At 42.6% G+C, this 12,467-nt stretch overlaps 1 protein-coding gene across 1 annotated transcript in view; it reads left to right on the top strand.

Annotated features, from left to right (window-relative positions):
- Positions 1-12,275: 12,275 nt before the first annotated feature.
- The window catches only part of RNF2 (ring finger protein 2), a 16,297-nt gene continuing 16,105 nt past the window's right edge, over positions 12,276-12,467 (top strand). Inside the window, exon 1 of the mRNA XM_042819703.1 lies at positions 12,276-12,347. The gene's annotated coding sequence lies outside the window, so the exon portion shown is untranslated. The remainder of the gene's footprint in view (positions 12,348-12,467) is intronic.

Below are 12,467 nucleotides of genomic sequence, written 5' to 3'. Positions count from 1 at the left end.
TGTTCCTCCTTCCTTCTCTTTATCGCTGCTAGCCACTTTGCTGCTGGCTCCAGCGGAGGGGACTGCGTGCATTGTTAGCCCATGGACAAAAACAATAAACGGCAAGAAAAGATTTCATGGGTCCCTGGTGAAATCTTGAGCTGTTCCAAAGAGTTGTGTGGTGCAGAATGAAAATCCTTTGAAAACAAGGAAACAGAAACTGAAGGACCTGCTAGAGATCCTTAATTCCTGTCACTGTCATGGGGAATTACTCGTGAGCTGCACAAATGACAGCTGTATTGACTGTGTTTAGGTGCATCTGCAAAGGATGGTAAGGTGAAGCACTATATTAGCTTGGCAAGACTGTAACTGCAACTGACAGGGATGAAGTAAGGACTCAAACTAATTCTGAGGGCTTTTAGTGGTACAGAAACACAGAATAGCCTGCGTTGGAAGAGATCTCAAGAATCACAAATCTCCAACCCCCCTGCCACATGCAGGGCCACATACCAGCCCAGGCTGCCCAGGACCCCATCCAACCTGGCCTTGAACACCTCCAGGGCATCCACAGCCTCACTGGGCAGCTGTTCCAGCACCTCACCACTCATAGTTAAGAACTTCCCCTTGACATCCATCCTCAATCTTCCCTCCTTCAACTTAAAACCATTTCCCCTTGTCTTGCAATCATCCCCTCCTCCTGTTTATAGGCTCCCTTTAGAGACTGAAAGCTGCGATGAGGTCACCCCGCAGCCTTCTTTTCTCCAGGCTGAACAAGACCAGCTCCCTCAGCCTGTCTTTGTAGGGAAGGTGCTCCAGCCCTCTGATCACCTTAGTGGCTCTCCTCTGGACCCTCTCCAGCAGCTCCACATCTGTCTTGTTCTGGGGGCTCCAGACCTGGATGCAGTACTCCAGATGGGGCCTCATGAGGGCAGAGGGACAATCACCTCCGTGTCCTTGCTGGTCATCCCTCTTCTGATAGAGTACACAAAAAAGAAGGTTTGCCAGAAGGTTTTCACGGCAGTGAAATAGGAGAGATGTTTAAATATAAAAGATCGCTTAGTGAAAAGTTTGCATCAAATGAAATTTGCAAAAACAGCTGAAGGACTGTGAAACTTGACCAAGCACGAAGATGTTTTTAGAAGCATATCATGCTTGAGTACACGACAGGTAACAGTAGTTGCTATTCAGCCAGTTCTTGTCAATTCTAGGTTTGCCATTGCAAAAAGAATTGGTAGATCCTGTCTGACAGTGCTTCCGTGTCCTGTGTCCTAAATGGTTCTGCTGTCTGCTGAGCATGGGCATATAAATAATCATGCCAATGTAATCTAGCTGCATACAGTCTGACTCAATATTCTGGGAGCACTGAGCTAACCTGAAATGTGTTGATTTAAGTCTTTGCAAGCGATTTTTCTAGTTTAACAAGGAACCAATTCAGGGTAGAGACTGGTATCACATGGCTGTAATTGAAGTATGATGTGACCAAAAATAATAAAGGAAGCCGTACAGTTCCTACTGAGTTTGCTCTCATACATCTAGTTGTAATGGAGTGATAAAGACCATACTTTTAATTGAAGGCTGAATGAATGACAGAAATTACATTTTTGATCAGTGCTCATATATTCCGACTGTTGCAATGAATGTTTAATGCAGTAACTCGTAAAGGTGTGGATGTTCAGTTGTTCACCCCGTACAAAATATGAGCTCAGCCAAGACTTCAGACTATTCCGTTCCTTTTACGAAGACGTCAGTCGGTACATTAAAAGTTACTCCTTGCTATCTGGCGCCCTCTTCTGCTCGTTTACTTGTGTAACCTGCTGGAGAGAAGCTGCGTGCATCCTCCTCCTCTGGTAACGTCCCTCTCGACCCACTAAACTTTACCCCCCCCCGCCCCCCCAAAAAAAGAAAAGAAAAAAAAAAAAGGAAATTTTTCATATACTTCAGTTGTTCCATCTTATTACCCTCTGAAAGGCTCCCAGGCATCCTTGGCTTTGTTAATTAACAGTTACCAAGCAGTTAGTTTTCTTTACAAAGGAGAATTATCCCTAGCATCGTTGACTTACCACCACCCAGCTCCTTGCTGGTTGTCTCTGGTTTATGGACAATTACTTATGCCACAAAACGCCATGTCCAGGTATTAGTCTTTATCCTTCTGCCTCTTCTACCTTTTCCCTCACAGAGTCACCTTCCTCTGAAGATGAAGCCAATTGATTTGTGTCTTATCACCACCTCACCACCACTGCACTGCCTTCAGCCTTCTTGCTACTCCAATCTCTGTGGTGAGGCAGCAAGAGCTGTGCAGCAGTGATTGCCCCTGCACTCACAGAGACAAAAAGCAAGCAGACATCTTGTGCTGCTGTCCCAAGTAAAAAAACTTTTGCACAAAAATTCTGTCTGCAGTAGAAGATATTCAGAGAGATGTGATTTGTGACTTGTAATCTACTCTAGGGAACCTGCTTTAGCAGGGGCGTTGGACTAGACGATCTCCAGAGGTCTCCTCCAACTTCCATGGTTCTGTGGTCCTACAACTGAGACAGTAGCTCTGAGATGGAAAATTTGCTCCATGAATGGGTCTTCTGCCACTCCTGTAAGCGAGAGCAAACCCACCTCTTTATCTGGAGATACAAGTCTATGGCCCCAACCCCCACAAAAGGCAAAGCAGGGCACAAACACTGCAGAGTTTATGAATTTGGGTAAGAGGAAACAATATGGGGCTAGCACTTCATCACATTTGTACATCCTGTCTCATGGGCTGACAGCCAAACCTCTTTCTCTTCCATTTCCTTCCTCCCTCTTACCTTTTTTACATTCAGCCAAGTTGCTCACACTGCTTCCTCATCTCTCTTACAGAACCAAATGTCCACTCTCTAACAGTGTTCCAAATGTTCTTGTTATCATTTTTTTCTGTTTTTTCCTTCATTTTCTTTTTTTTTCCCCCCACAAAAGGCTGCAAGGAAGTAGAAAGGAGAGAATGCCACAGAGAATGCTTTGACTTCGTTACTGTTCTGCTATAATTCTTATGGTATTTAATCTAAACATTTTTGAAGGCTTTTTCAAGGTCAACTTGGGTTGAGAAGTAAATTCCTGCCCTCAGTAAAAAATCATAGATAAGTAGTCATTCATTTTCTCCAGGCACCTTTGGAAAGTACTTCTGCAGGATGGCCTTTTCATTATTCTGTGATCAGTGGCTACATGATACTACAATAAAGCCTTTTGCAAGAAAGCACATTGAACACTTGTTTTCAGCTGTTTTGGGGGAAAACTGGTCTGCAGTTTAACTGTCCAAAAATTCAGCATGTCTGACTTCTCCAGAGTCAGATTTTTCTGTAGATTTTCTGGGCCAGGATGAAGCCTCCTAAAAAGGCACTTGCAATTTCTGTATGTTCAACTAAGCTATGATGTGATGTTATACCTCTTAGGGAAAGAAGGTTGTGTGGCTCCAACTGCTCCTGCTACTGTGAAGTGTTTAGAGCCAGAGCATGTGCTGAGCCTGGAAGCTTGTGAAAGCTCTTTCTGTAATTGTGTTGTGGATTTAGGTCATCCCTCCCCTCAAGACTTCCTGATGCACACTAACCCACTTGACTTCTGCAAAATAAACCATTGAAAGTAGTGGGAAAAGGAACCCACAAAGTTTTACAAATTGAAACCACCTACTGCATGATTTACTTCAGTAAATCTGTTCCTGAAACATAGTAGGCAATTCTGTAAAGAATACGAAAGAATGTAACAAAGCTTCCAATCATGCTTACTCTTTTATGAAGTAAATGTCTTGGTATCTATTGACAATTTCCTTTCACTACCACTTAGCTTATCCCTAGTGATGCACGGAACTCCTTTCAAACTGCATTTTGTTTGAAGCCAGTTCTTTGGATTGTTTCCAGGGTTTGAAGTAGGCTTGTTCTAACTTTTCTTTATAAAGCGTTCCCCATTTGCTGCTAAATTACTACCCAAAAATCTGATTTTTGTGGTAAGAAAGATGCCAGCTTTCTCCTATCTGCTTCTGCTAAATTCAATGTTTTCAAAATCTCTAGCTTCAACCTTGGAGAAAATGCAAAGTTTTCAAAGCAACTTCTTTTTTAAAGTAAATATGAGTTATGTACCCTAGTCATGTAGATGAGAAGAATCACTCTATTTTCTTGTCTTTCTTTCCTTCTTTCATTCCTTTCAATTATTATATTCCTGTGTTGTGTTTGCAGCCATCAGACTGAGAACAAAACAATCCTCTTGCTCCCCCACAAACTAATGAAGAACTTTTAAGAACTTCTAGACAGGTTTTTGTCTTTCTGATGAAATTTGTCAATTCCTACCCTCCACAGTTTCTCTTACTTAACTTTGTGAGCTCATCTCAAAATCGTGGTGTAGCTTACTTTTACAAACTTGAACCTGGGCAGAAACTTCAGCTTTAGCTCACTCTATACCACTAACATAGGTACAATACAGAGAACCAAAGCTGTCTCGGTAATACAGTCAATTCAAGGGCATGTAGATGTAGAGAAGTCAACTCAGAATACCTTAAACTGGTGCTTAGAATACAAGGTGTGAAAAAAAAAAGTTCCAGCTTAATGTTATGGGCACAAAAGAAAAAAAGCTGCTTTGATCCATTAACCACCCTCAATAATACTCCCTTTCTGCATTCATCCCAAGGTCTCTTTTCCAGTCATACTGACTACATAAAAGAGTTCTTTAGCCCTACTAATTTTGATTGTCATTGTGTTGCCACTGTTATGTTAATTAGATTAAAGCAGACTCCCACTGAGACTGTCACAATGATAATCATTGCAGTTATCCATCAGCTCTCTCCAAAACCACTTTCAATGGCTTTGTAAACTTGCTGTCCCCACAGACCACACTGTTATGTGATGTGAATGCTCTTTTCTGACCACAGTTGTTCATAAACACTGCAAGAATCAATACAGAAAAATAGATTTGGAGTGACTGGGAACCTGAGGCACATTATCATCTTTCCAATTAACTAACCAAGAAGAAGGTAATGGAAACAGAATAAATTTTAACTTGCTTAACATGCAACTAATACTGTCAATTTTTAACTACAAAATGAAAACATCGCGTGGAATTATCCTGTCAGAAATCTAAAATGATTGTACATTAATACTCACCTTTTCCTTTGTCTGAAAAGATTGTCTTATTTTTTTTTTCCCTCCTATTTGTTTTCCTTGCCCTTAAGAGGTTTTAGCCCTTGCACTGGTCTTTTCCACACCCAGTTCTATGGGATTTCACTTCCAGACTGATGACTTCTAAATCCATATCCTGACAGACATCATCTGAGTAAAAAAAAACAACAAAACAATGGAAGAGTAAGCACTGAGTTGCCTGTCTTGACTTACTGCATGAAGACATTCAGCAAGAAGGCACTTCTCATTATCAGAACTTGTAGGTTGGGCTTCATAAATACAGATTCTTTACAAATGACATGGAAACCACTATGATGAGTCAGGTACTTCTCACTAGCCTTATGCCTCATTTAACTGAATCCAAAAGATTTGAGTCTTCTGTATCCAGCATGCATGCTCGCGTGCACATGTACAGGCATAATGTGCTTTATTTGTAAATCTGTATTATTCATCTCATTTCTTACTGCAAATGTGAACCAGATGTCTGAGGCTGCAGGGAAGAGAGGTCAGCTATTTTTCTCTAACCTCTGTTCTTACTGGTCATCTGGAACATAAAAGTGTTCCCAGTAGTGGCTTTAAAAACAAGTTACAAATACAGGAAAGATCTCTCTTCCATGTCTTAACCTGAAAATAACAGAAGAAGAGTAGAAATGGAATCTAAAAAGGAAAGGAATTTCTTCTTCAGGTCTCTACTCTAACATAATGCCCTCAGCATCTATCAAACATGACCACAGATCCCTAATTCTTATGAATTATTATAAATGGTGTTTAACAGGAACCTATTCACCCCAAGTGACCTTACTGGGTTCACACTGGTGCCTGTAGTACAAGTAGAAATTGATCTAGACCTTCTTGCACAGTGAATCTCTAACAGCAAAATTCTATTTGCTATGCAGAACTGAAATACAAGGCTGAGCAATATGCACTACCACTCCACAATAACTTTGATCTCAGATCCATGTGTTCCAAACTCAAGTGTTGTCCAGTGCATAGCAGCATGCCTGTCTTTGAGTTAAGCAACTCTTGACGTTAATGAGAAAAACAAGGCATTATGAATAAGTGGGCAGATTGCTTTGCTAAGCCACGTGTTCACAGGAACAGGACCACAGCTGACATACACCTATTTTTCACAGTTTGATGAGGTTACTGCATACATCCAAATAATGGAAAGAACAGATGAACTGCTTTATAATGGAAACACACAACTCAGTGACAGCCTAGCAAAAATCTACCCACCCTCTGAAGTGCATGGCATAATCTGCCAAGCTTCTCCAATGATCAATATTAGCCCATACTTGACACGGTCCTACGTGGGTCACGTGCTTTGACCAGCTACAAAGCAACCTAAATCCGTGCTATGAGAAACATTCTAAAATAAGGTGTAAATAGAAGGAATAGGGAGCCATTCATTAGCTATAACACTCGGTGAAAAGCCGGGTCTGACTAAACCAAATGTTTTCTCAGAATTTTCTCTCTTTTTTATCCTCTTTGCCTGCTTCTGTCTTTGTCCCGGAATGTTTGTTTTAAAACATCTCCGTGCTCAACACATTTTAAATACATCATAAACACAACAGGCTTTGTACTCATTTACCTCTTCTTTTCAGTGAAAACTTCAGCTACTTGGGAAAATGTGCTCTTGACTGAGGCACTCCTTCAATGAGATCTTGAAGATGGCTTTAAGGTGTACCTCATTCCTACTGCTGTGTGGTGTGAAAATATCCCACAAGAGGGCACCAGACAGTGGGATCTCCTAAAATACCATCTAAAATAACATCCGAGAGGCTAACTAACACAAAAAAGCAGCTTTTTTGCTCCTAAAGATCAGGAGCAAAGTAACCAACCACCAGCCAGGCCTTCAGTATACAGACACCAAATGGTAAGTTCCATGTTTCAATTTACACTTAGTTTGAAGTTTGCTCCTTCTCGTTCAGATCTCAAGTATGCAGGCACTGCTTCTACAAACATTGCCCCACTTCTTACTGCCATATTGATGTGCAGCTAATCTGTGCAGGAGACAGCTTTATTATAGGATAGTCTCAGTCTTCACAAGTTTTTCCCCGAACACCACCACCTTCTCTGCTTCACAGGACTTTGCTCTTGTCTTTGAAATACATATATATTTACTGTAAAAAACTGTTTCAAAACACTTTGTGCAGAATTTCCCATATAGGAAGCCACACAGGATAGGTATTAATCACATATGATTATTTACTGATGAGGATAAGACACTACAAACATGTTTGCTGAATAACAAATTAAAAAGTTGTCAAAATGGCTTTATGATGTCCCTATTTCTGTTCAAGTTACCTGTGCTAGGTACTGAGGCCAAAGTATTTTGCATTTCTGTCTGCTCTGAGGCTACCTAGATCCTTCTCAAAGTATGTGTCAATTCTCCTTAATTATTCCGAGGCAATGAAAAGGTAAACAAACAAACAAACAAACAAACAAAAACACCACAAAAGCAAGCAAACAAAAAAACCAAAAACCACCAGTAACTAAACAAAAAAGACCTTTTTCCTCTCAATACACTTTGTATAATCCAAAAGTAAGTAGTAAAAAACAGTTCCAGGAGAAACAGATACTTCTGGATTCTTAGCCTCATTTCTGTCTTCTCTTTTTGTAAGAGAAAAAGAGAAAGGTGACTGCAGGAATACCTACAGTTCCAACAAAACATTTCAAAAGGTCACCCTTTGCAAATCTTACAGAGAAACGTTAAGCCATTGAAGCAAAGGCACAAGATTCATTTGTAATTATTTTGAAATAACTGCTTAATTGCAGAAGCCTCTGCATAGCACAATAAAGAGAATCAAAAAACCCAACATTTAAGTCTGTAGAAAAGAAACACCAGCACGGTTGGAGATCCAAGTCTCGGTAAGAGGTTCTGGCACACTCCAGAACTGCATGGATTTATTACTAGTGATTTAGGGGAACTTCTTTGTAAGAACACCACCAAACCCAAGTGCTTCAGCTGTGGGTTTTCCCTTTGCTGTCAACTCACACCATGAAGTTCAGACCTGGTAATTTGGCACCGTGGAAAACACAGTGGGCCTGAGTCATTCTGTCCAAGAGTAGGAGTAGACAAATTCCTACTGCAGTGTCCCCACTATAATTATTTTTGTTGTGGGGGTGTTTTTCTCTCCTGCCTTCATATGGAAACTAACTCACTGCTGCTGCTTTCTGGCCTTTTCATCATCGCTCACGTAGTACAAGCTGCTTTGGGTGCTAAAATGTACTTTGCACCGCAGGAATTTTGTTGTGCAAATTTTGCCATTCATTCATACCTTTGCAAGCAAAAACAGTGCTAACACAAATTAGCCCAGACCCCTAGCTGTGACTCTAGTGGGAAGTGTGCTGTGAGGTGTGGGACTTTGTACTGCAGGAAGAGAAGAAAGGATTACAAATCTTTTGCATGTGGCTACAGGAGAACAGAAGAAGGTCAGTGGTAGCGTGTCAGCCACACACATTCTCTAATCTCCCACAAAGGGAACAAAAATGCTCAGTGGGAAAGTGAAGGACTCTCCCAGCACTAAGCTTAATATTGAGCTAACTTAATAGAAGCATTAAGTCTTAGAGCAGTTACAACACAGAGTGGAAATAAGCTGGACAAGAGGAATAAGTACTGCCCTATCAGAGATGAAATTGCTAGTAAATCAAAGCCAAAAAGTTCACTGTATTCTCAATGAACAGCTTAAAGCAGAAGGAAGAAGGACCAGGCAGCTGCTTTCACTTGCTAGTCTGCACCAGCACATCATAAACTAGCCACAGTCACACCTACGTTGGGGCACCTGGATGACTGTAAATACTGTAAATACAGGCAGATAAACAGCTTCTGTCCATTCAGTTATGATGTTCTCTCTTGTATGTGCTGACAAAGAACAATTATTACCTTTGTTGAGGCTAAACAAATTTACTGTTATGATTGCCTTCAGAAGCATGCAGTTTAATGATGTTATGAGAATAGTGAAAATACCAAATACCAAACATTGCTGAATGACTACCAGTAGTACCACTATTGGTACAGACTACTGTTTTGTCAAGAGCTGCATGATTGTAGGGTTTTTTTTTTTTGTTTGTTTGTTTTGTACTTACACTGGGATGGTTTACATCAATTCAACTACAATAGCTATTAGAATTGAAATATTTTTTCCAACATCCTCTCTCACCTTTTATTACAGAAAGTGCTAGAGAACATGCCTGATATTCACCATCAAGACTGGTGAAAGACTTTATGCTGCTGGTGCTCTAAGTCTGTTTCCATTCTGCACACTGCTTATGAAGTACATTGTAGCCCTGAGTTGATATAAGATGTTAAGGTCAGATACATCAACATACTTAGGGGATACACTGAGAGGATCTTTGTAAACAGGATGTTTACTACGTTATTGCCTGCTCCCAACTCTGCTATTCCTAGCTTATCCAGGGCTATCTTTGTTTCAAGTGCCCAAATGCTGGCTACATGCTGGTCTTGAGTGGCTTTTTTTGAAAGCAAGAGCTTTATAATAGTGAATTACTGAAGATCCCCTGATGATCTGTGAGTACTGATAAAGCAGATAGAATCCCTAACTTGTGAATTTTGAGTAACATAGTTTCTGCTACAACTCCCATTTGTACTCATTACTTTCCTGAGTAGTTAATATGCCTTGGTTTTCTCCTTCCCACTTATTTTTGTGTGCAAGTTTCAAATAAAGCCACTGTCTTCAAACGTGATCTAGATTACAGAAGAGCTGACCTTTTTCTGACACACACTGTTTTCAATGCATACACAAACAAGAGTCCAGAATGTGTGGCACATCTCTGGAACAGATAACAAGCCTACATCTCTGGATGTGTAACATAGCTGAGCATAACAGACTATACTCTATTAACAAGAGTACGCAGAGTAATTCCCTACACTTATCTTCAAGATGTCCATCTGAATGTTGCATAAAGTGATATAACTTCACCCTTGTTAAGTTATCTATTACTTTGAGTATAATAAACTTACCTACAGCCAGAGAGCCCTGCTTCGAACATTATGTCTGTATAGGAATGAACTTAAGGAAAGGGCTTAATCCCTGCCTTCATCATACCTTTGTGATGCTCTCAAGATCCAATGAAGGGTACACGGCAGTTACAGGCACACTGCAGCAATATCACCACTCAGTATAGGGCAGACAAGTGTAACAGTGTACCTGGGACACCGCCAATGACCTTACCTCCTCTTACCAATCCACTGCCAGCTTATTTTTCCCTCATTACCTAGCAATATGGACATTTTCTACTTTCCGTCACATTTTATGTTATTTACTGTTCTCTGGCTACAGACTGGGAAAATGGGAGCACTTTATTTTCCATTTTCTTCTCTATTTATACTAGTTTCTAAAAGGCAGTGAATGGGTGACCTTCAATCACTTCAGCGGGTAATAAATATTTTACCTGGAAGGAGGACGTGGAAACAGCATGTCTCAGTTGACCGGAGTAATTTTCTTTACAATTCTTTTGTTGCCACAAGGAGCAGAATAAAAGTTTCCATTACACAAGGAACACTGGAAGCCACAAGCTGATGAAAGCTATCTCAGCTATCATGCAGCAGTTTTTTTTTTTTCTACCTTCTGCAGAAAAAGCTTTCTGCAAAGAAAGGAAATGCTCACAAAGGCTTGAAATACAATATTATCCACATCCTAAGCTTTCTTATCCGCACTGTGAGTGCAGAATCACAGAATGATGGGATAACGTGGTTTGGAGGGGACCTCAGGAGCTCCCTGCCCTCCATGGCTCAGCTCTGGGGTCAGATCAGATTGCTGAGGGCTTGAGCCACCTGAGACTTGGAAATCTTCAAGTCTGAGGACTTGTCTTCCAAGGCTGAGGACAGGACATCCTCCCTGGACAACTTATGACTCCTTGAATGGATAATGTAATAAATATAAAACAAAATCAAATAAATATTCTCATGAATACGGTGACTTGGATACCACTGGCCTAACATCATCAATGGTGTTGAATTTCTTTTTGTGTACCTTTGTGTACCCGTTTGTTAGTCCATGTGCCTCTGTGTTTCTTCTTCTGCATTTCACTAGATGCTCCCAAGGCACTTCTTACCACTCCATCCTCATTAGATCTGCCTTCCTTATAACGCCATGCTTTTATTTTGCAAATCTTGTTCTTACATCCTTCTATATATAGGGCTGTTTTATCTCACAACAGCTTTACATGAACTGTTTCACTCACCCCAGAGCTGCAGGCCCGCAGCAAGGCAGCTTTCCCCGCAGGGTGCTTGCTGGCAGCTTGGCAGAAGCCTTCCCTTCTTTGTTGCTGATATGCAGCTGAAAGCAGGAAAACTTCAGTCATTAATTCTGCCTCGTTTCATTCTGTCTAGAACCAGAAATCTTTCTGAACCTTTCTATGCTATCGTTGGATGCCAACACTGAAAAAGCCCATCCGAGCCCACTTGGGAAGGAAGTGGGCTAGGAACATCACAGCGGAGCGTTGAACCCAGCTCCTGTCTGAATCCTTCTGAGGTGCAGGGTGGAGATCTGCCCTGCAGAGAGCACAGCGATGGCACTGCTGGCTCCTGACTGCATTCCTGCGGGGATCTCCGACACGGCGCTGCACGGGTCGGTTGTATGAGCGATATCAGAGATGTAGAACCACGAGGAGGAAACCGGTATGTGCCAGAACTTCTGAAAAGTAACAGAAGCGTTGCAAGGAGCGACAAAAGCCAAACCAGAGCCACCCGCTAGCATCCCAGCCGTGCTAAAGTTAACGGTAACTCGCCCCCAGATGCCAGCAGCTGTCTTTTCAACGTATAGAGCACAATTATATAGAGCACGCTCATTTCGTCTCACCGCCTCTCAGCGGGACTGAAGCACCCGGTGCAGCTGAAGGAGCACTTTCAGGTTTTAAGACCACTGGGAGCGGCGGACGTTCCCTCAGCCGGACAGGGACCCCCCGCACCCGTTCTGCTCGCAGGGCAGGCAGGGGGCAGCCCGAGGCCGAGTGGGCACGCAGAGGGCGGCGGTGGGCGCCGGCACGGCCCGACCCGGGGGGAAGCGGCGGGGCGAGAGGCGGGGAAAGCGGCTCCCCGCCGGGCGAGGAGAGCGGCCCCGCGCCCGCGGCTCTGGCCGCGCTCCCCCTGCCCAGCCCCGGCCATGAATATGTAACTCCCCTCTATTTCCCGAGCTCCATTGCGGAGCTGCCGCTCGCCATATTGTGCTGCTGGCGCTGCGGCTTCTCTGCCGGTGGGAGCAAACGGCGGCAGCGGTGAGCGCGGGGCGGCGGGCGGGAAGGAGGAAGGGAGGGAAAAAGGCAAGAAGGCTGGGAGGGAAGAAGGCTGGGTGCTGGTGCTGGTGCTGGTGCTGGTGCTGGTGCTGGTGCTGGTGC

The sequence above is a fragment of the Centrocercus urophasianus genome, unplaced genomic scaffold (genome assembly GCF_019232065.1).
Source record: "Centrocercus urophasianus isolate 14NV4802_14NV808 unplaced genomic scaffold, USGS_Curo_1.0 seq_18, whole genome shotgun sequence".
NCBI classification, from domain to species: domain Eukaryota; kingdom Metazoa; phylum Chordata; class Aves; order Galliformes; family Phasianidae; genus Centrocercus; species Centrocercus urophasianus.
Note: the sequence above shows the minus strand (reverse complement) of the source record. Positions and strands in the feature narration are given on the sequence as shown.